The 25833-nt window shown below is 41.9% G+C and overlaps 1 protein-coding gene across 5 annotated transcripts in view; it reads right to left on the minus strand.

Annotated features, from left to right (window-relative positions):
- SEPTIN11 (septin 11) overlaps positions 1 to 25833 on the minus strand; it is a 614181-nt gene that overhangs the window by 86351 nt on the left and 501997 nt on the right. The window lies entirely within an intron of this gene.

The raw sequence follows: 25833 nt of genomic DNA on the forward strand, positions 1-25833 counted from the left end.
TTATGTTTGCACCCTGACTCTGCATTTACCATGATGGAGTATTCAGTGGATCAGAGGGGTCTGCAACTTGCAGCATGCCATCCCGGCTCACAAACCTCTGTAGTATAGCATACTCCCATGGGAGCAGGCATACCTAAGTGTCTGCCCGGGTACACAGCAGTCCAGGCACCAACATCCAGATGGAGTAGAAGACACAGAGAAACTCAAAAGACAAAATAACTGGTTTTCAAAAAGGCTTGGCACAGTGGAGGATGCTTCCCTCACACAGAGATGCAAAAGATGAAGTCAGCGGGCCAGATGCACAGTGCAGCATTCTTCTTGGCCCCCACAAACCAGAATTGTAACAGTCTACTTTGAAAGTAGAGCGCTGTTGCCATGCACTACTGGCTATTTGGATCAAAGAGCTGTATGCCTTGTCAACGCCCAGCATGACTGGATGCTTCTGTAAAGGGTCAGCGCCTGTTCTCAAAACTGTTGATTGGGGTGAGTCCTCCAGAGAACAACATGCTTGTCCTCTGGTTAAGGTTAAGGTTTAACCAGGTAACCAAGACTAGTTGTGGCTAAGAAGGTTAAGCTACACATTGTGTGCAACGACAAAAAGTGGCAAAAAGTGGCTACCACATGTTGCATTCAACACCGTGTTTGGCAAGAAGCACGGCAATAATACAAATCCAGATGTAATGTACTATACACCGTTTACGTGGTTTGTTAGTACTGTGCCACGACTGCTGCTGCCTATTGACCTAGACATCTGGTTGCAAGTAAGGCTCATTGAGGACAAAGGAAAAGCACAACGACCTCTCCTGAGAAACAGAAGCTGGGCATTGGCATCTTACGTTTGAACTATAAGACCACCATTACTGTTACCCTCTTCCTTGTTACTTGAAATTCTGAGTCTTAATAACCATTGCTCCTACAAGCTAATGCATCCATGCTGTAGTCCCAGTGTGATGTAGCTATTAAGGTGATACTTTGGTAAACAGAGAACAGAGGTAAACTCTCTATTTCCCAACTTTACCAAATGGAATGGTCTTGGATGCTTGACTCTATCTCCCTCTGCCTAGGTTGTTTTCTTTAATAGTTTTTAGAAAGATGCTTAACACCACTGTCAAGCTGCACCTATAAATCTGGACATGTACATCACAATCAAGTAAAGGGAAGTAGGACAGGCCTGTAACCAGAGACTCTAAGGCATTCTGTTATAGAAGGGGTCACATTCTTACATAATTATGGCAGTGATGAAACCATGCAGATTAGGAGCAATATACTGGTATTATGTTTTGCTGGTAAATATGCTAGTGTGTAATTTTAATCATGTGATAAAGGGTTTCATCAGAACTCACATTTCAGTCAAGTGCACTGAGATGAAAAACAATCTAATGAAAAACAATTCCCTTCCCGTAACCAAATATATATAATTCTGTCCTTTCCTTCATTATTTGTTCCAATAGTATGACAACTCTGATTACAGTATAGTAAATTACATCTCTATGAAACTCATTCACTAAGGCATGGGTGAAAAAAGAGAAACGTATGCAAAGTGTGACCTGTTTATACGGCTGCATAACCTGGGGCTAATACATGTACAAGGAGGTAGGACTCATTCGTGATGTATGGATTGCTGGTGGTATACATTGATGATATGCACCTCTATCCTTCACGTGTATTGGGGTACTGACAAAGCTTCCCTTCCTAAGGACTTTCTGTAAAAATTACATTATCTGGTGAATGTTACTCTAGCTTCTGGGCAGATTACGATAGAGCTATGTGGGTATAATGGCATGCACTGAGAGGGAAAGAGTAACCTCGTTGTCATATATATTTTTTAAATATCTTAACATTTTCTGCGTTTTGAACATGCACCAAATTGCAACTGAAATTATTTGCCCACAACTCTGAAACCACCTTGATATTTTGTATTTGTAAATTACGTCTAGGCAGTTCGCATTTATTGTGCACGTTATGCTTTTGTAAAACACGTTTATACACCTGCGCATATCAGTTTTCCAAGCATAGTTCGAATTTACGCCTGTGAAAAATGTTGTTAATCTGCAACAAGTTTTCACTTTTTGGGGAAAATTGTAAAACGTGTCAATTTTTTTACTGATAGATGCATCAAACTTTGTCCTGATTCCTATTTTCTTTGTAAACTGTTGAAACCTTTTTGTTTTCAGTTCTGTGCATCAGCGGCATGTAAAACAGAAATGAAGAAGCGAACCACATCCTCCGAAGGGCAAAAGATTTGTAAAACATATTGCCCATATCCTGTTTGTCATACTAATTTTCATTTAAGTTAATGAAGTCAGTAGTTATTTAACATGAGTTTTTACTAGATAAAAAAAAAGCGATCAGATGGTAATCTTGCTACATAATACTCTGAATACGTAAGTAAACTGTGGTGAGAATAACCAATTTAACGGTTGCAAATATTATTGCGTAGCTCAACTAAAAATCTGCTTTCCTATTCTTCTACGTCCCCAGCCTCCACGCGTACAGTGCATACTTTTCTTCACTGTTAGTTATGTGGGTTTTTCCTTTATTTCTATAAGATATTTGGACAGAATTGGGGAGTCATTTTAAGGTCGGCAGATTGGCCAACAAACCACTTGGCTGCTGTAGTTCTAACTCCACCAGCACAGCAGCCGTCCACCCACAAAGGTTTGAGTTCCCCACAGCTTCAGTGAGGCATTTTTGATGAAAGTGCTCTCGCCAAAGAGGTTAAATCACTGTCAGTGAAACTGCAGTGGCAGACGGCTTGTACTGTAATCTCCCGATTCGATTAAACTTTATTCAGCATGTTGAAAAACAGCCATAAAAGTACATACAATATGATAGAAAGTCATCATAAAAATTAGCTAAAACACACATAACAAACATTGGCATAGCCAATAGGTCTCGCCTTTGGGACCTTATAAGTGTTTAGCCATGCAACAGTTGCATAACTAAATACTTATAAGGTCCCAAAAGCGAGACCTATTGGCTATGCCAAGCGGCCGCGAAAGTGAAAGTGATCGCGATCAAACATCAAAGCGGCCGTGAAAGTGAAAGTAATCGCGGTAAAGCGCAGCGTGCGCGCCCGCGCACATGCACTGTAGCTCTAGGCTGGCCTGGTAGCACTTTTTAGAGCCCTCTCAAAAAGTCTCGCCAGACCAGCGCATGCACTGGGTCAGGCGAGACCTAAAAAGCCAGCCCCATGTCCTTCCATTATCCTCCCTAATACATAATATTTTTCCTCGATTGTATTGCCCCCTTTATAAATAGAGCTACATTAATACATGCAAGGGGATCCCCAAGTGCTAATAAATAGCTCAGTGCATTTTTATAATCTCTTATATTTTGTGCAAGAAGCATTGGTTTAAAAAAATAACTCCTAAGATTCTTGTAAAAAGCACACAAAACAACATAAAGCGCTGGGGACATTGCTTGGACACACCATCACAAGGACAGGGTATCATTTCTGACGGGCATGTCTTAATGTCTGAAAAGGCGAATGAATGATGAACTGTGCCAACTCGAAATCTGGTCAGAACATGGCGATGCTGGATAGTAGTTACACGGAACAAATGCAATTGACAGCCTTTCTGTGGAGTGACATATATACAAGGCAACAGTTGATTTCTTCAACTCATCATACATTCTACGATCACATCTGTGTTTAAAAAAGGTGACCCTAATAAAACACTTGTCAAGAGATAAAGTTTTAGAGGGATCATGCAATAGAGGGATATTTAACAGAGTACTAGAAGACTTATTAATGTAGGTAATTCAGGGAATGTGAGACACGTGATCCAGGGTAAGGCAATATGTAATAATCAATTGTGTAAGACTTGTTTCCTCTTCAGACCAAATAGAAGATCAAAGTAATGATAGTTTCAGTAAAAGCAGGGCCTCCAGGTATTGCAAATCAACTTCCTCCTGAAGGGGGTTACTAGGAGTATAACCCCATAATCCTGCCCCAAAGGTAGCAGTAGACATCCCTCTGGCCATATAAATGTCTACCATCTCCTTAACAGATTGACAACCCAATTTTTGGGAAAATCTAAGAAATCCCATGACAAGCTCTCCTCTTCTTTGATCTAGCATTCAGAACCTGCAGAGTCCAAACCCATTTCATCGAAAATAAGATCCTTAAATAACAGAAAAAAATTACCCTGGCTATTAGGGAACCTCCAATAAAAAAAGACCTACATTTTTTCGCATTTTTCCCACATAACATGGGATAAGTTTACCTGCAAACTCCCAAAGTGGGATTTGTTTCAGAAAAACAAGACAGAAATGTCCCTGACACAAAGGGATTTTTTTTATTAGATTTTGCTTGCGACCGCATATTCATTCTCACTTAAGAGAGCAATTTTTTTTGGTTGTTGCAGATTTATATAGCGCAAACTCGACCCAAAGGTATTGGAGCTCTTTACACGAGCACTGGCTACGTTACACAAGGACACAGCTATTGTATACAACAAGGGGCTTGCAGCCCACCCATTGCTTAACATTTGTTGACTTCATTGTCAATCATATTTGTTGCCTTCTAATTGGCTAGCGTGTGCTGGCTTCACTTCCTCTTCCTTTGGCTAGAGCATGGACCAGGTAATGTTGTTTCAGCTTGATTGCTGTCCTTCCACTGATCGTACTGTGATTGAGGTATTACTTTTATTATTTCTGCTTCCCTGTCACCCTTGTTGAACCTTTTGCAGCTATGTTTTTCTGTCCCACAAACTCTTGGCAGAAGGTCTGTGCATGTTTAATAATGCCTCTCCCCAGAAGGATGTCTGTCATCAGCTGTAATGTCAGTCTCGGCTAATCCCCTGAGATTTAGATCTATATCCACTATGTCTTTTACTGCAAAAATCATAGAACACTTACCAGGTGCAAAACTAGAAGGATGTCTTGTTAGCCGACAATCAATTTGGCCCCCATCTTTACAGGCAACACAGAGAGAGTGGTGATGGATGTGAGAGAGAAACTGCTTGACCTGCAGCATTAATACCTTTATACCTTTGACATAGTAGAATACTCTGTTCTACGTATTCACCTGGAGTAGATGCTGGGAAAAACTGGGTGGCAGATTCCTCAAAGTTGCTGGGGCATAATGTAGTTCTCCTTACACAAAACCCTTTGAGATAACCTCCCTTTTCCTCTTATTAAACAAGCACTGGAAAAGCCAATAGGTCTTGCTTTATTGTACCAATAACTGGAAACACAGGCGTTCACAAATGTTGTTTGCATGCAATGTACGCACAAATATTCTTTATAACATTAAAGCCTGTTTTACTGTCTATGCCAATTTTGGGGAAAAGCAGCAAAAAATACTGCTTTCTGTGTAATATGCATAGAGAAGAAAAAGAACTGAATGTGAACGTGCATAGTTCAATTTATTTTTCGGAATAATCCAGTGTGAATTCTCATGGAAGCACTTCCTAGAAGGTGAGATGATACATTGCCAGCTGATAGCATTAGGTGAGAGAGTAATACTCCTCCGAGTGGAGCCATGCCAAAGCCCACACTAAGTATATTTTAAAGAATTGCTACAATATGTCACCTAGACACAAGCCAGACCTAACAAGTGAAATTTACCATTCCTAGCTATGCCATTATTACAAACAGTTTAGATTAGTCATGCACTAACACAAGGAGTATTGTTTCATTGATGGGCATACTATTTTAGGGGCCATTTAGAATACGCAGAAACCGTAAAAATCCTGTGTGAAGTGGTTTTCACTGCATTTAGTGCAATTTTTAGGAAAATTGCATATCCTTTAGTATCAGAGTACAACGAAAAGCTTGTGCTAATTTTACACCAATATTAGCAGAGAAAGTGAGAGGAACAACCCTACATTTGCATAAATGGTGTGCTAGCTAGTTGTGGTAAAGGTATTACCAAATTGTGGTATAAGAGCAAAATATCAAACATTCTATAAATGACTCCATTATTGGGGCAGCGCTCACTTCTCCAGTGCTGCAAAACTCCACTGTACTTAAATAGCTGAATTAAGTCCTAAAAGTGTTTCCACTGTTGCCCAAAAAACTGTCTTCTAACTCCTAAGAGGGAAGCTTTTCCATGTTGCTTGACTCCACTAAGGGCCTTATGAGAACACCCCTCATATCACCATTTAACTCTTACCCAAAACCCCAATATCAGGGGCATTCAAACTGCAGGAAGGGGTGGGGGGAGTGATAGAAATAACAGGGATCACAAGTGGGACTCAGAGAGTTGCCTTAGAAATAAGGAATTGCCGGGTGATTCTATTATTTGATTCCCAATTCTTCGTAGTAGTTCACCCTTAGACTCACTCTGATGCGTTGTCTTTATTGTTTTGTTTCAATCACTTGATCACACTGCATGAGCTCTTTTCTTTTGTCACTGTCTGGAGCAGTCTTTTTTTATTTATTTCTGTAACCTTGACAGATGAATGACAATATACGAAGGAAATTCAGACTCATGTGAGCAGTAAATCATTTATTGATATGTTAAAATGAAAAGACAAAGTGCATACTATTGAAGAAATATTCCTTTCCCAACAGAACACATTGTTATTATATTCTGTTGTATACCCAGGTTCTGAGGGACACAGTGTCACTCTATTGTAATTAGAACTCTAAATATAATTTTAAAAAATAGACAATAAATTAAAATGAATAATTAATGAAATGGGACAAAGTGTGTAAGTACTATCCGCGTCAAAGAAATATACAATATTTTGAGCACACTATGACAGTGGTTAAAATGATATTGATATGCCTGCAAATAATACGTTTTTGTTCAATGGAGAAATGTATCAACAAAATGTTGGAATGAAATGGGAGAATGTTTTTCCCCCAAACTATGCAAATCTCACTATGGGTTGGTGGGATTGAAAGGGGGGGAAAATGAAGACATGCTGGACAAAATTGTAATTTGGTTAAGGCTTTTTGACGGCCTTTTGATCATTTGGGATGGCACTAAGGAGGAATTTGAGATTCATACCCTAATCTTGAACAATAATGGGATAATCTGAGGTTCACTTATGAAATAAGTAGAGAAACAGTAACATTCCTGGATATCCCAAATATACATTGAAAATAACAAAATTGAGACTACCCTGTATTGTAAACCTACTTCAACAAATAATGTTTGCATGCAAAGAACTTTCATTCAGAGGTTCCTAAGCGCAGTGACCTTATGGTGAGTTTTTTAAGAATAAAGAGAAATTATTTGACTGAAAAAGAATTGAAAAGAGGCAAGATCTTTGCAAAGGGGATACTCCCATACAACGATCAGGAAGAGTCTGATAAGGACAGAAGAATGCAAAAGAACAGACCTACCAGCAAATTAAAAGGAAGCTCAAACTAAAGATATCAACAAAGAGCGTAATGAAATAAGACAGGCCATGAATAGTTCAAGGGAAAGCAAAGATGTAAAGAGAATACTGTCAACATTGGAAAGTGGCCCAACGCTACAGAAAATTCTGAACTCAAGGCCAGCAGTGACTTATATGATGGCCATAAGTATTAATGAAAAAATTGTGCATAGCCATTTGAGGAAAGAGTATAAAATGGCAAAGTCAGCCAGACTTCCTGAAATGCACTCACGGCAAAATTTGCAGAATAGAAGAGTCAATCATTGAGTTCAAATTGAAGGAAGGGATATTGAGAACATTCAACAACTGGGAACATGTAACAGGAAATTTGTAGTGTATTGTTTAAAATACCCATGAAACCGGCTTATATAGGAAACACGGCCTGTGAATTGAAGATTTGCTAGTTATTTTGGGACCATGCCATCACGCTAAAGGTGCCCTGTACTACAGCAGCGCGGGACGGGCCTGGGCGAAGCCTGGGTCAAAGGTGGGCCCATCCGTGCCCGGAAGAGGCTGGGCTGGACCACTTGGACTGGGGTGTTTTGTGGCAGGGAAGGGTACGTTTTTACTGCTTACTTTGTATGTGTTTTTCCCTAAATTGGAGGCCTGTGAGCAAACCAGCACATTCAATCCAGGTACGTACATACTAATATGGGGAAAAGAAGGATAATCGGTGCTATACAAGGGCACAGTCCAACGACCAGGAACACTGCACTTGATCGTAAGCTAAAGAGGGCAATTGGGGTGGTAAACGCGGAGCTAGATTTGACTGCAAGGAGGCTCTACCTAGCACTCGGCCCAGCTCCCTTGTTGACACATGTCAATTCAATATCATCTGATAAGAAATTGCCTCTGGATCTAGATAGCATTGAGTCCCCGAAGGAGGACATGAGCTCTTGGGATCTATACTCTGACAATAGCCACCCAAGAATAAAAAGGCAAAGAGGTCTGTTATAACAGAAAGCAAGAATAAAGCTACTAGAATACAAAAAGCCGCACAGCAGCACCATATGGAGACAGGAGTTAAAGGGCAAAAATTCTCAGTTACTTATCATGGTCTGCATTAGCCCTCTGTTGAGGATTTGTAAAACTGCCATCCCTCCTCCCCTCCAAATATACGCACCTATGGATCTGTAGCAGGGAAACAGAAAAGACATTTTCAGGGATTTGATTAAGCGGGAAATTGCCCCCCTCCTGTTATGTTTAGATGTTATGTTGAACTAAATATCAACTATAAGTAATATTATAAGAGCGAGACAGTGGCAGGGAAACATGAATCCGGGGGCACCCCCTTTGGGCCCTACGAATATGAACCCCAATAAAGAATAAGCAGTGGACAAAATGCACGGATGATACAAAATAACAAAGTAGATTTAATTTCTAGTCCCCCTACCCCATGAATCTCTAATTCCACTCTAAACCCAGAAACTAGTAAAACTCAGGGTACTACAGATTACCAGGGAGCAAATAAATGGAAAGGACCAGCGTTATGCAAGAGGAAACCCCCATCTTCCTCCGGAATGCACCCCCCTATACCATCACACTAAAGGATGGTCCAAGGCTTCCAAATGAGCGCAAGGAGGATTACGAAACCGTGTTAAATAAATCGGTGCATTGGTTAAAGTCAAACTCAGGTTGGATTGTAGATCTCTCGGAAAGTAGTATATGTTAAAAGAGTGCCCTGGCTTGGAATTCACCCCAAGGAAAATCTAGAGGACTGCGTCATTATGAATTTTCACAGGTCCTTTATAGTGGGTAAATTATTACAGGGTTTGAAGCATGGGTCACCATATTCAGGTAAAATTGAAGCCCTTCCTTTGGGCTTTTTTTTATAGACCACTAAGTACCAGCAGGTCATACTTAGCCACTGCTGAACCCTGCCGAAGTCATTATCGGTCTGAACCTCTAAGAGGTTTCAATTGATATATTACCTCCACCTATCACCATCACAAATAGATATACTTCTATATCTCACCTCGAGGAGCAGGATTGACATTATATTATTACATAGCTTGGCAGTAAGGAGATGGACCTGGGGAAAGAAACCCAAGAAGGGCAAAGTAAGAGCAGGATGCAAAAGGGATCTAATGGGGGTGGTATGAATGATACTGAAAAGATTATGAGCCGGAATGTGGCTGGAGTAAAGTCAGAAGTAAACAACCTGGATTGGCAAAATGTTATTAAAATTGGCAATACAATTTGTCTACAGGAAACTTGGGTTGGGGATAATATTGTCACCAATGACCACACCCCAGCAACACCATCATGACATGAGCGAGCTAAAGGGGGCCTAACTATACTTATTTCAAATCCACTGCCCTTTATTGTTAGGAAAACCATGACTAATTCACTCTATTATCACCTGGTGTACCTTGTAATTGATCAAACATACAAGGTTATTTTAATTAATTACTATAATAAACTTTTTAATAATACACGCAGCAGGGTGGTGATAGAATTAAGAAAGGACTTGGAGGTGTTCTTAAACAAGATGGATTCAAATTATATATATATCTGGGCAGTTGATTTTATATAAATAAGTATCAGAATAAAAGTGGAGCAGCCTGTGGTTACGTAGATTGTTTTGGGTGAGATCAATCCCATTTCTGACTTGATTCATATGGGGAACAACTAAATAAACTATTATAGCAACTTAATCTAGAAATAACAGGAATCTGGGGTGAATGGTTCTGCTTTACCAGCATTTTATGGCAATCGGCATTGTTCTATTATTGATAATATTTTCAATTCAGCTAAAGACCTACAGACAATCATAAGCCATAAAATAGATTAGACAATTTTTAGTCACCATGCTCTGCTAGTTCTAACCCTTAATATTCCCTGTAGTAGAGATGAGGCAATATAATTAGTACCACCTATCAAACGTTCTGGAAACAAATTGGTTATTATCAAATGGGCAGGGATAAATGGACCCTTACTATTTAAAACTGTTATCTCAGAGCATTGGAATTCTTTTGTCATTTGTACTGAAGGGGGGGGGGGGTATTATAATATACTTGTAGAAGCTTTTTCTAAGATTACTGCAGCCATTTCGGCCAAACTACACAGACTGGCAAAATCTATTTGAAAGAGATTAAAAAGTCGACGGTGGTTCAACTCGTCCTGCTCAAGGTTAAACCAGGCTCTAAGAAAGGCCGTTCAAGGGATACTGAGAGATAGGGACAAAATTTGGAAATTAAGAACCAAGTACAAAATGGAGTTAGATACTAGGAAAAAGGAACTCCAAGAGCAGGCCTGGGCAGATCTAGCACAGGCAACGGATACTGGTGATAACATCCTCTTCTGGAAAATCATAAATTCACCCTTCCTAAAAGAGAGTACTATGCCTACCCTAGATGTAACAGTCCCAATAGATGCTTGGACCTCTCATTTAGGTGCCATTTTTAATCCTGCAAATATCTCTGTGGATGCACCACAGGATATATTTTGTCCTACCGACTATGTGCCATTAGACGTAATTACTTTGAAGGAAGTCAACTCAGCGCTAGAGAATAGTGCAGTAGGAAAAGCTCCTGGGCCCGATGCGGTCCCCATGAATGCTTTTAAATCACATTTTTCTCTATGGGTCCCGTTCCTTTCTCAAATTTTTAAAGCTGCTGTAAATGGCCATTTCCCAAAAACCTGGACAGAGAGTGTGATTGTACCCATTTTAAAAAACAGGATGGTAGGTGTTGTCACCCCATATCACTTTAAGATTCCTCAGTGAAATATTGGGTAGAGTGATCCTTGCTAGGCTGGAAACCTCGGCCCACGAAAATGACATTTTGACTTATGCACAATTTGGGTTCAGGAAGGAAATGGGCTTTGTAGAACAGGAGATTAGCGTGCATCTTATTATAAGTAAATATACGCTAGCAAGGGAGGGGCACATTCATTTGTGTTTTGCAGATCTGTATAGCCCTTTCGACCTGGGGAACAATGCAGATTTTTGGCAGGTCTTAATGGATATGGGCACCCCAAGGGAAATTGTGTGTTTTCTCTCCCAGTTATATGCCTCCTTAACATCATCTGTGCGCTATGGTAGTAACGAACAACACACAGATAAGTTTCAGGTGACCCGGGGGATTAGGCAGGGATGTGTACTTACGCCTCTATTGTTTTCTCTATATATTAATGATGTGGGCCATTTTCTGCAAGATGTGAAAGCTGATGTTCCGAGGGTGCTAGCACGTCCTACCACCATACTGTTATACGCAGATGATGTGGTGCTCATCTCCAGGACAGCAAACGGCCTTCAGCGGCTGGTTGACAACTTTGTTATGTTTATGGAGAATAGAGACTTAAAACAAAATCTAGGAAAAACATTTACAAGAGGAGACCTGGGAACAGTGGTTTTGCACAGGGACATCTGGGTATCACATTCTTCCAAAAAGGTGATTGGTCATCTCATATGGAAATGGCTACATTGAAATTTATTCTGGCTATTGCTGCAGTTTTTAGCTTTTCTAAGAAAATAGGAAATACGCCCTAAAGAGAAATGACTAAGTTCTATGGAAGTAATTGTTTGTCGGTAGCCTTTTATGGCTCCCCGGTGTGGGATAGGGTAAAGTGCAACCTACTGCAGGTCTAGGAAAACACTTTTTTATGGAGACTCCTGGGTGTGCCTAGTTCGACCTCTACTTTCGTAGTGTACAAAGAACTAGGCATGACATTTATTGAATATTCTTTCCATCTAAATACCTTGGAGAAGTGGCATAATATTTTGTCAAAGGAGGGTACCAAATTTACAAGTGAGGTTATTAGGGACTGTTTGGATTTTAACCATTTTGATAAAATTCTGTGGTTGCAGAATGTGAGATCCTAATTACAGGAATTAGGGGCAGACTTATACCACGTAGAACCTTACAGTTTCTTGAAATATAGTAAATATGAAATTAAAATACTTTTTCTTGGAAAAAAGAGAGCCCATAGAGAACTTCAGGAAATTGTAAAACCTACAATTTACAAATACTACTTGGGCAATGTTAAACAAGGGATAAAAGAATAATTGATTGGTGTAAAAAGTGTTAATGACAGGTTTTTTCTCATAAGATTACATTTTGAGTTGATTCATCATCTAGTGGTCTTCCCAAAAGCTGATTCGTGGTCCCGAAATGTACCTAGATGCCCATGTGATGGGAAGGCAACACAACCGACATCACACTTTATGCTGTTTTGTACATTTTATAGTGGTATTAGAAAATTTCTATTATGCCCTCTTTTTCTGTCACAGGATGTGGTCCATCATCAGGCGGCTCTTATCTTTTTAAAAAATGTACCAAATATTAAAATATGTAGTATGATTCTTGCTTTTATTAAAATGACCCTTTATTCAGGGAAGTCTTAAGGATTGTGGGGGCCCTGGGCCAAACATTGTGGGGACCCCTTTTCCAATAGCTTTGAATTTATGATCCAGTTTAGCTCTTGTATGCCCTCTTTGGCCAGGTCACTGACAATGCACAAACACACTGGTCCAAATTCTAAACCTGTTTACATTCTAATATTTAGGATAGTGATGTGTTTTTAATATTGTAACACAGCAGTATTTCACTAATATTACTACAAATAATCTCTGTGACATACGAATATGTAAGGTCCTGTTTTGATCTAAAATAAACTTTTTATGTATGTTGTATGAAACAAAAACACATTTCACTGCAAAATGTTTGTAATAGACTCTCACACACCACTCACATTAAAAGTAAATTAAAGGAAAACAGTATTTGAAACAATCTGTTGAAGAATTATTCAAGGTCATCTGGGCATGAACAGAGCTGGCTCTCTCAGGGGGCCCCCTGACAGGCTGGGGCCCTGGGCCAGAGCCCACTTTGCCCATGCCTTAAAACGTCTCTGCCTTTATTGGCGCAAATCATTAATTTATTTAAATAATTGACACTATACAGTCAATTGAATGGGTTAAGGGACTACATTTAAAATACCCGAGTCTCTTTGCAACTCTCCCATAGTAGCATCTTAAGATTGTATCATATTTACAATATTTGTACTGCATGGTTTTTTATAGACATTTAACTGTTAAGCATATTTAGTCTGAACTGTACAGTGCTAACATTTTATGTTTTTATTGTACTTTGAATATTTTATGAATTTGCATATAAATTCGAATAAATACATCTTTTAATTTGAAGTGAAGAAATGAGTGTTGGAGCACACGCAAGCGATCAGAAATAAAGACCGTAATTATCCAGGCACCAGACAGTTTGAGATGAAACATGAAAGTGGCTGATTACAGTTGAGGTACCAAGCCATTAATAAGCTAAAAAAGCAGGAAAGAGGTAAAAAGAGACACCTCCTTATGCAAATTGCAATCATGGTAAATTCTGAATTTGAGAAACATGACCCTAAATAAACTCAACCAAAATGAATTATTTGTGTATCTCATTTATGGCTGGACCATCTTTCACATTTTAATGTAGTGTATGGCAGAAAATAAGGGATTTATTAGGTAGTAAACTCAGGGAAATCAAATAATTCATTAGGGCCATAGTAAAATCAAAGATCGGGTTTGTAGTATGTGTAACATGATCTTGGGCAATTCTAAGACAGCCAACTAAATAAGGAACTCACTGGAGGGTTTTAGATGGTCAACATGTGCCCACTGGTGAGCATTTTCACATTATAAGGATGTACACATACTCTATGTTAGGTTTGTATGGATGTGGAAAGTTCTACTAACAATTGTCCCAATATAGCCGATGTCAATTACTAGAGTGCATTTTAAAAACATGACAAAGAACTGTAAAGGCACATGATACACATGAAAAGCTACGCAACATCAAGATGTTATGATGATAATTGAGTAAATATGGCCATGGCTAATAATCAATAAGTGTATTCAAGAATAAAATGTGTAAAACCTTGAGAAGCGTACATTACATGCCAGCTGTTGGGCCAAAAAGGGTTGATTTGCCTAATCTTTCTGTTTAGATAATGTAATTAATTCAAGTTCATTTTTTTAAATAACTGTAATAATAGCTTTTCTTTGTGATGAAATAAAATATACACACTTGTTTTTAAATAACGTATCACTTTTGTTTTAAATGTGGGTAAAGAAGGACTGTAAATCCTATAAAACTTTGTCACGTGTTTGGCTATTGGAACACTTACAATTACATAGAAAATGGACTAATGTGCCGTGATCAAGACCGTTAGGTCAAAATTCGTTGGTTAGTGTAGTTTATATGTACTGCGGCTAAATAAATTAATGTGGACTGCATATCATCTCCAGAGAGGATTTTTTCTTCTGAACAGCTGGAGTTGTTAGAAGGCAGTCATCGAAATATATATATATATATTCAGGGGGAAAAACAAGACTTAAAGAGGCATTATAGTTAGCTGAAAATATCAGTCAACACATACTGTTTTAATCGAACAAAACAACAGAGATTCACCAGTGATAGTTATCTCAAGTAACTACAACTCAAGCCCTAAATTAACTATAATTCTCACCCTTGCCATACACAGTGTTGTCATCAATGATGTCATTTCTGATGTTGCAATGATGTTCTCGATTATGGCATAGAACATACCATAAAATATGTGAGGTAATTAGCTGTGCATGGTGATGGCGTGAGTTAGAGTTACTTTAGGGCAAGAGTTATGGATACTTGAGATAACTATAACTGGTGAATTTCTGTGGTTTGGTCTTTTAAAATAGTACATTTTAACTGACATTTTCATCTTACTATAACATCCCGTCAACCTTGATTTTTTCAGTGAATTTCCTAGGTTCTCTTCATTTTAAAGCATGATCTTATTATAATTCCTAACTATGACATCACTTTAAGCTTTGTTTTTTTCAATGTATTTCTATGTTTTTTTATCATAAAGTGAGATGTTCATCACTGTGCGCGGAGTGGGGTCAGGCGCCAACCCTCTGCTGCGCACAGCCTTTGGTGTCACATTAGATGTTGCTGTGGATCCGCTGATCCACGGATCACCCCGAAAACATTTTTTTTTCTAATTTGAGCCTTGCGGTAGGTCCCTCCGGGATCCCAGCTACAAGGCCCAGGAGTTCAGGGTGCCTCTACCCTGCCCCTTATATCTTATTTGGTTTTATTTTTTAGGACTATTAAGATAAGAAAATGCTAAAAATAGTTTTATGTCTTTTTCACCCCTTCGCCCCCTGACTCCTAGAGCTAAATGCCCCCTTACAATTCAAAGCAGGTGACCAAAGGCACTTAGTGATTCAGAGAGACTTTTCCACCTCACAAACTACCATTAGTACATTATGACTTATGGTTTGCTGTCGCAAAGCCAGTTTTGCAAATCGCAGGCTTTGCAACTGCAAAATCAGTTCAAGTGGATTGGTTTTGTCCTCGATCCTGGGTAAAGGGAGTTAAAGACTTTAGGGTGCTCTAAATTGTTGTTAGATTCAGTATGAGGTGAGCGATTACCGATTCCTGAGACTTGTTAGTGGCAAGGCTTTGTAGTTATCTAACTACTCAGGAAATGTGTTTCAGTAGGCCTTATGAACAATAATAAGTTTTAAACATGGAACGTGACTCTACCAGTAACCCACTAGACAGCTTTCGGTTCTGAAATTGAATGATCCGGTTTCCAGAAGTTCAGACATAATCTAGTACCTTTAATTTGAAATCTTTGTAACCTGCCTAAGCCTTTTTTAATACTTTCCAGTGCAGAAGCCTTAACAACTGGAGCAATCCACCCTGTAGCATTAGACTATAGTTAATCCTATTGCAAAACAGCTACTAGAGAAAACAAGCATTTGCCATGCAATAGGTCTCGCATTTGCGAGAGTTTAAGCTATTGGCATTATAAATGACAATGCCTTTTATTTATATGTTTTGATAATTAACTTATAACTAAAAGGCATTGTCATGTACAATGCCAATAGCTCAAACTCTTGTAAATGCGAAACCTATGAAAAGAAGCGACCGCCATTGTCCCGGGCTGGGCTGAATGATGCAGGAAAGCATGTTGTGCCTGAAGTAGGAGATACTACTTAAAGAAAATACTGCTTACAGACTAAAAAAGACTCACCGTGTAACAACCGAAGTAAAAGGTCCAGTGCTCATGGGAGGTTATGAATGAAGATAAGGCGGTACTAAGGAGGGACTAACATGTCTATTAACGTATCTAAAGCCAGCATTTAGGAAGGACAATGACACAAGCCAATGACAAATATGGACAGTGAGTGGGCGGGACTTCTATGCCATACTATACTCCAATACATCATGCAGCAGTGCAGCGCATGCGCTGCCCAGGCTCGACCTAACAAGAGGAAAATAACAACCACCAGAGGAGCCGGGCAGAGAAAGTTAATGAAACTAATAATTTGCTATGGTGAAGATGATTATTTTAGCATTCACAAATGAGACTTACTTCCATGAAATCACATATGCAAGATCTGAAACAAACTATGAAACACTAACCCAGTGAAGAATATTGGCACTGGCCAGACCCCAGAACTCTAAATGGGCATACTATATCAAATCTCCTCAAACCCACGACTGATAAAAAGTCATCACTTGCTAACAAACTATTATACCAAAAATAGAATTACAAGAATATAAAAATACAATTATTGTACATGTTTGGTAGCAAAACCATGCAGCTTACAATCACTGCCAGAGAAACATCTTTAAAATCTATGTTCCAGTAAAAAAAAAACACCGACTGTAAATAAATTAAAAAAGGGGACTATTAAAAGTGAATTTCAAGCACATAAAAATTCTGTTGACAGTGTATTCCCCAAGAGACCCCAACAGAACCAAAGTCAGGGTCGAACAGTAAAGCATTCTTTGTTGCACAATGAAGAGCACAAGACACAGCTACCAGAGGCCATGCTAACAGCATTTTAACTGTTGAACATGTGGTGCTCAAAGAGCACTTTTCAGGAAGTGAAGCTAGACCGCATTCAATACGACTATGCTTCTCTAGAGCTACTTATAACCATACTGAATGCCCAGCTGCAGCAGGGACTAGGAACCCTCAACAGCAGTGTGAGGGTGATAAACTGGTAGGCTGCACTGTCAGCAAAGGAGGATCTGCTCAACGGTTCAATGCAACTATCACAGAAGCAGATAGGGAAGGAAATGGATCCACATGGACATCCCCACCCACTCCTGATCAGCCTGGAGTACTGGGCTCCACCACAGCATCAATGCATAGATCACAGATGGTGCTGCATAGATTGCACAGTTTTCCAAAGCAACTGCTGTGTACAGAGGCCCTGCAGCATATTTCTGGAGTGCAGTGGTATGACTCAACAGTGGGACATGAAGACGGAAGACCCCAACCACAGCTTTGGTGCAGGGGTGTTAAATGCCAAAAGAGAGTCTTGTTTGCTGGGGCAGGCAAGTGCATCACCCATGCGAAAGGAGAAAATGGTGAGATTACCCTGTACGCAAATGCATTAGTGCCATAGACTGTGCTTGGCAAAATGATCTTTCACTGCACAATGCGGCTACTTAGGTATGACTGTAGTGGTGATACACTCAAAGGGTGACATATGAAGTTGTTTAACCATGCATGTGAATTCACCGCCAAATCCTAGAATGTCAAAGTCCCTGAAGGTCAGATGAATAGTAGGCATTGGGGATTTCAGAAGCAATGTTTTGGAAAATGCAATGAAAACAGCTAGGTACAAAAGATGGGCAAAGTAAGGGAAAATATTGAAATGATGAAATAAATATAGTTATAAGTGATAATTCTCCCACATTATTCCCCAGCACTGCTATATGATAAAGAAACGGACACAAACAACATCACAAATTGAAGATCTGTTTGTTATGCTCAGCGGTGCCTATACGTCTGTAGCTGAGGTACCATGACCAACTTGGGGAGTGATGGTGGAAAGACTGAAAAGTAAGTGAAGATCTTGACACTCATCTAAGATCAGCTCTCACTGGTGTGTAGATTGTGGTGTGGCCTCTTACAAACTTTATGCTTGCCTGAAGCAACTACCCTGAAGACCTGGGGCTGATATCACCAGCAGCAACACAAGATTGCACCCTATGAAGGGCGCTACAAAGACCCATCTCTGGTTTAGAGCACCTACATTTCTTTTTACTTATGTCACTCAACAATATCACCCTTGATGTCTAAAGACAGTTTTCCAATCAATGTTATATGTACTGTAGTGATGGGTAGCAGAAAATCAAAATAAAGCTCCCAAATCCAGCTTAAACATGGAAGTGATCTTACTGGAATAATTACTAAAGGAGCTATTATCAGTACGTTGACACGGTGGCAAACCCTATAGAAGTGTATGCAACAAAGTAAAATCTATTTATGTAGAAATAGCTTTGTTAAATGTGACACTGAATGCTGGCAAAAGAAGGATTGGCGATTCTGAAGACCTGCTGGCCAACACCACAGAATGGAGCTGTGAAGTGCTGCTCATAAACAGAAAATACATACATTTGGAAGGAAGAAGCAGATGTGATGTTTTTCAGCGTGCCAGAAAACATGGAGTAAACTGACAATATATCATTCCCATCCTCGTTAATCCCCGAGCTACTAGAAATAAATTTCCCATCACCCCTGGAATTCCAATGGCTGCAGCAAATATACCCTCCAAAATAGCTGAGGAGAATGTGGAAAGACCCAAAATTACTTGCTTTTTGTCAGCTACCAGCATGCCAGGCAGGTCATCAAAACTGCTAAAAATATAGTACTCATTAATAAGATAATCAAATGATATTGCTCTCACCAGACTTTTCACATGAAACAAGTACCAAACCCAAGAATATTCTCTCTTTGAATTCTCAGTTGTGAAATGGGGCATTACATTCGGCCTGTCGGAACTCACCATCATGCTGATCACGCTGCATAGTGCACTGTAACAGCCAGGAAAGACTGCACAGGCAGTACTGCCTACTGCTACATTTTGTACTTCACGTCATGTCGAGGAAAGAGAGACTAGAAAATGTTACCAGGCACTTGGCTTTAAAGGAGAGGAGATCTGAGGGACAGCGACAATCTGAGATCCCTTGTGAAGATAGTGAAGAATAGAGGTGGCAGGATTGTGGCTGGAAAGGATAAGCTCTGGAAACAATTAGCAAACGCAGTATTGCTTGCTGTTGCACCGAGAACGTCACATAGACAGACTAAAAAATGTTACCTGGTACTGAACCAAAAACGACAGGACATTGAGGGAGAGACAGGTCCAGATCCCCTTAATAGAAAGCACAGGAGGTATCAAGACTTGCCTTCTTGTAACCTCATGCTTTCCACTACAGTACTCTACAATTATATCCTAAAGAGATCCTCCAATAGGAGCCACTAACGTGCCATACTAAAGAGCTCCCGTTGGTGAGATCCACAGCCCTTGTTACCCTACTGTCAACACCCAATTTAGGCACACCTATTTTACCTCGGATACCAGCCTGTGCACTTACCCCCGCTCGGTTACCGCTAAGATTTGCCCACTATTGTGAGATAAGTCCTCCTTTTTGCTCCCAGTTTACACAAGCTTTTCTGCTTACATTTGTTTAACACTCTGCTGTGCTGCAACTCGACTACCAACAGGAACAGTATGCAATGTGTGCCCACTCTCACACAACACAGGTTTGACATTTTGGCAATAATAAATATACATTTGGCAAATGAGGCCCTTGTACATTCAGTTGCATAGCACATCTTTTAGAGACACAAAGGATCTACTACCTATGGTCTTCTAGGGGGCATGCCACAGAGGCCAGGATGGCAGACACGTTTTAGAAATGTTCTGGACCTCCTCTGACATCCAGACCCCCCCACCTCCCAATCTTGTCATCTGTGACCACTGCAGGCTCCTACCCTCTTTTGGATTTTTGGGGGTTCACCCGGATCAAGGCAGCTCATGTTGGGTGGTGGCAGTGTATTGAGCTGGGCCGAGCAGCAGCCTTCCAAGATGATGGCTGCCCCTTGAAGGGACTCAGCGGTGTGGCCAGAGGAGAGCCCAGTGCTGTGCAAGTGAGGGTGACCCGTGACCTGGTTCTGAAGGCCCACCAATGTGAGGCTCCCAAGTGGCCCCTGTGAGCCTTATCCATGGTGGGGGGGCTGTGGCGAGAGGCAGGAGGCAGTGTTTTCCTGGAGAACTCCAGCTGCCCCACTGTCATCGGTGTGGTAAGCGACCAGGTGTGGTTTCATCTAGAACACCAGACTCACACCCCGGCACAGCCTCAAATGGTTTGCAGAGCCCCCAATACACTCATCAGAGGAGGACCTTTAGTGAGGCCAAGTTGAACACTACTACCCACACCCATAAAAACAAGCTGGAAGATGCAGAAAACAGATCTTACTGAACAAACTCCAATTTGTGGGATTCCCTGAGGGAGTTGAATCCACGGCCCCCAGGCAATTTCTCAACACTTGGATCAAGTCCTCGGTTCTGGAGGGTGCCCTCTCACCTTAGTTCCTCAAAGAAAGAGCACACAGGGCCTTGGCTCACCACCTGCCTCCTAATGTACCCCCACTTGCCTTCTAGTGTACCCCCCCAGACCTATGATTGCTTTTATACTGAATCACTGTGACCAGGTCCAATACTGCCAGAAGCACACATATAAGTAATCATTTACTTCGACTCAACTTGCATCATGATATTCCTGAACGACACCAAATGAGTTCAAAGTCAGAGTAAACCATTTAATGCAGTCAAAGTGAAACAGCTGGAAATGCCCTAATTTTAAATGCTGATATACCCGGCAAGGATGAAAGTAGTCCACGACTCCCGAGCGTATTTCTTTGCAAGGCCAGAGGAGTGATGTGAGTTCCACTGGGGGGACCCACCACCTTTCTGCCAGGAAGACCAGCGACATAGGCACCCCGGAGACCCTGAGTATCCATTGCCAAGAAAACATTGAGGTCCCAGGGAGGCCTGAGATGCCACAGAATCTCGCCCAACTCCTCCTGCGCAGAGTGGGATCGTCGGAGGCAAGAACAGGGATCCCCTACCCATGAGAAGCACTTCCTTCCGAGTGACTTATGGGAGATTACTGCTTAGGAGGTATTATGAGACAGGTACTCCCCCTCCCATACGACTGCGGTTGGCCTAAGCCCCTCATTTATTCACCTCCCTGAGGAGGTGAGGACATTGGGCAGTGGGAAACGTTGATTTGCCGGGTCCGAGGGCTTCACTCTAGGTACTTGTACACACTCGAGGTACCCAGGATGGAAGATCGTTGATAGGAGGAGGTCCACCTCTGATGCCTTCTGTAGTGACAGAAAAGTTGAGCTTTATGGGAACTTGTTGGTGTGACAGATGCTTTTGGGGTGGAAGTATGGCGATGGGGGAGTTAGGGGAAAGGGACTGTTTTATGGTTTTCTTTTTAGCCTTGGTTTGGGAGTTTTGTTATATGCAACGGGCAGCACAGCCATCCACTACTATCCTACACCTGCACACAACTCAGGAAGGGGATTCCTGTGACCCTCCCGGCAGGACCCTCACCTCAGGCTTCCACCACTCTGGAATGGCTAGCATTCAAGTATTGATGTGGAATGTTAATGGCCTGTTGGATCGGCTCAATCAAGTGGCATTCTTCCATTACACCAGAAGAACACACCCGGCAGTCCTGATGCTGCAAGAGACCCCTCTGTTGGGCACCAAGGGTTCACGGTTGTGCAGATTCGGCTGTGATCGGGTTTATCAGACAGGATACACCATAGGCTTTAGAGGGTGGATATACTCCTGCAACAAATGTTCCCCTTGAGGGTGACCAAGACATGCCAGGACCCACAGGGCCGCTATGTATTGGTAGAGGGCATGCTGGATGGCAGACTTATCAACCTCCTAAGCATCTACGTCCCACATCATCTTCTGACCCAGACTCTAGCGGCACTTACAGAGTTCACATCTGGGTTTCCCCATGGGACCACCATCCTTGGGGGGAGACTTCAACACAACACCTCGTCCTGTACTGGACTCCTTTGGCCCCCCCAACGGAACATCAACAGTGAGCGGCACGACAATTGGGGCTTTGACCAAGGGTCTCTCATGGACCAATCTCCTTCCAGCCACCAACATGTTACATTTCAAAGCAGCACACATACTTTCTGAAGGCATTTCTAACCACTCCCCAGTGACCATAAGTTTCAATGCACAAGTTCAGTCTAGGCACCTGATGTGGTTGCTTCCTGCATGGTATCTTACTGACAGGCAGTTTCAGGAGCATATTTGGACAGAACTGAAAATGTATTTTGAGATCAATTCGTGATCAGTGGCCTCCCCTGGAATACTCTGGGCAGTCAGCAAAGCCACGATTAGGGGGATTGCCAAATCCTATCTCCGTGGGGCGGATAGGCTCAAAGGTGAGGCGCTGGCCCAGCTAGAAACCCAAATACTGAAGCTAGAGAAACATTGATCTATGGGTGCCCTTGTGGGGTTCCACAGGCAATTTGAAGTGGACAAGACCAGCTTGCGCTGGCACTTGATGAAGCCCCCCAGCACTGGAGAACATCCACCAGAATGTTGAAACAAATTGTAAACTCCTTTATTGGTTAGCTAATGGGGGATGATTTCAAGGATAATTCCCGGTGTCAGGAGTGCAATAGGGCACTATGCCAACAGCGCTGAGGGCATAGCGGAAACATTTGCTGCCCATTACCAAGGACTGTAGTCCCATCACTGTTGCTCCAAATGGGAGTGCTCTAACCTATTCTTCCAGGACTTACCCCTGTCTAGACTCATGGTGCTTCAAAGGGCCTACATAAAGTCTGTCATTACGGCAGATGAGATAGAGACAGTCATACACAACTTGAACACCAGAAGGACTCCCGGTTCCGATGAGTTCCCAGTGGAATACTATTGGTGTTTTCAACTCCTGCTGATGCCTCATCTGGCGAATCTCTGCTCTGAAGCGGAACAACGGGGTTCCTTTCCGCCAGACCTGGAAGAGGCCATTATAGTGGTCTGTTCCAACCGGGTTTAGGCCACTAAAACCTGCACCTCTAACAAGACAATCTCACTGATCAATGCAGAACTTTTGATTTACGCAAATAGGCTTCAGCTAGTGCTGTCCTATCTCTTTCACGCCGATCATTGCGCTTTATGCCCAGCCGAAGCACCCACCATCGCATTTGAGGTGTCACTGTTGTGCTCATGACACGAGGTAACTGATCCCTGTGCACTCCTATTGGCTGATTTCAAGAAAGCATACAACACTGTGGATTGCTCTTACTTGAACCAGGTACTCCATCACATGGGTTTTGGACCGATATATTGCAGACTTGTCTGACTCCTTTACAGGGAGCCCTCCACTCAAGTCCTCATCAATGGCACACTCTCTGCCCCCTTTCTGACATGTAGAGGCACAAGGCAGGAATGCCCACTCCCCTTCTCTTCGCCCTGTAGATAGAACCTTTGTCTCAAATTTTCCGGCACGATGATCAGCTATGGAGGTGAAAGTGGAGGGAGGGTACAGAGGATAAGACTGCCCTGTATGCCAACAACGTGCTCCTGTTCCTGGCCCATTTGCAGCTGTCTTGTCCCTGGGTCCTTGATTTTGTCAGGCCTTCAAAGAGACCTCTGGACTCTGTTTAAATTTGGCAAGTCTCTGTTGGTCCCGCTGATGGGTGACATGGAAGTAGTGAGCTGGCTGGGCACCATCCCTATTGAGCGTCTTAGTTTTACATGCTTGGAGGTCTACAAATCAGTCCTACCGGAACTTATACCCAACCTCAACTTGAGTCCTCTATTAGCAGACACAAAGAGATTGCTACAGTATTGATCTGGTCTCGTGCTAAACACTCCGGGCGGGGTGGCCCTTTTTATGATGATGTTGCTTCACACTCCGGGCGGGGTGGCCCTTTTTATGATGATGTTGCTTCCCAAACATCTTTACGTACTGCAAAACTTTCCACTCCCAATCCCCAACTCTTGGTTCAAACAACTCAATGTACTATTCCGGACTTTCCTATGGTGAGGGTGTTCCCTATGTTTCGCATGGAAAAAATGCCTTTAAGCAACGTTTGATGGTTCTGAGTGATGTCAAACTCTATTATTGGGTGTCACAACTCCCGTTCGTTAACAACTGGATGAGTGGGGGCTGGAGCAACCCAGCTTACAGCACGGAACTGGCCTTACTGAGTAAGGACAGGGTTCTAGGGTACTTGTATGGAAGCCTCATTCCAGCCCACCAAAGCAGTGCTATTATGATAGTGAGCAGTGCTTCAATTCAAGAATTGGGATCACAAACTTACACAACAGACCCTGCTGTGTCATGGCTGCTGGCTGCTCCACACAGCCCTGCTGGACAGATATGGTCAATAGGGCAAGATCTGTATCACGTCCCTAGGTGATGTATGGTGAGGAGCTCATATAAAGTCCTTTGCTGAACTGCAGACACAGTATGCTTTTGCTTGTGGCGCACTTGCTGATGGGCAGCATTGGCCATAGTTGCGTGTCCAAAATATACTGTTCCCTCATAAAAAATGTCAGACACTTTCGGGCCCCTGAAGCACACATGGGAGATCTGGGTGAGGGTGCTCAATATCGCAGACTGAAGCTTTGCGCATATGGCCCCCAGAGAGATCGCTCTATCATCCAGACTGCAACCCACTCAACTAAACTATCTTCATAGGCCATACATACCTCTCCCTGCCACCTCTGGTGTACCAGAATACTTCCCATGTCCAAATGCTTCCGATGCACCCATCCTGATGAGGACTTCTTTTATGTGGTCTAGCAGAGCCATGCCATTTTACCATACTAGGGGCGCGTTGCTAGGATGCTTACGGGGGTGCTGGGAAGACACTCTGAACTCACACCCAGAGTGGGTCTTTTGGGGATCCTGGAAAGCAGAGGTAGGAATAGGGGCGAGCAGGTGTTTGTGGGTGTCACATCTGTCCTAGCCAAGTTCAATATTGAGTGAAAATGAAGCTTCCCAATTCAACATATAATCTCAGAATGGTGGAAGGCAATGGACTGGTTTCCAAAATGAAGGAGACTATTTACAGGGAGTGGGATGTCCATAGAAGCATGCCCAGGTGTGGGGCAAATGGTGGGAATACTATGGATTGCAAAATGCTGGGGAATCCATGATGCTGGTAGAGACAGATCTGAAGATGTTGATACAGTACTGGGGGATGAAAGGTGATGGGTGGTACAGGGTGAAGGGGGTGTATTAATGTGTTTGTTGGAAATGTGAATAAACAAACCACAGCCATCTAGAACAAGGACATGTTTCTGCTACAAGTGTATGTCACCTACATTCCTATTCCCTCTTTTCTGCCGCCCCCCCCCCCCAACAAGAGTTTCTGTGTTGGAGACCTCTCTATCAGAACATAGATACAGCTGCAAACCTATCTATATACTAGTCATGGCTCTAGGGGTGACCCTTACATAGTCTTCATACTGCAGTAGAAATTGAACATTTACTTCACTTTCAAATAAACGCTTAAGGCACCCTACTTTGAACCGCACTGACACACACTGTGCAACGCAGAGACCTCAATATGATTTCTCTGAATGTGAAAGGCCTTACACATTACCTCATTGGTAAAAGCATGCTTAACAACCTGGGATCTAAATTTC

Source organism: Triturus cristatus, chromosome 2_2 (genome assembly GCF_964204655.1).
Source record: "Triturus cristatus chromosome 2_2, aTriCri1.1, whole genome shotgun sequence".
Taxonomy (NCBI): Eukaryota; Metazoa; Chordata; class Amphibia; order Caudata; family Salamandridae; genus Triturus; species Triturus cristatus.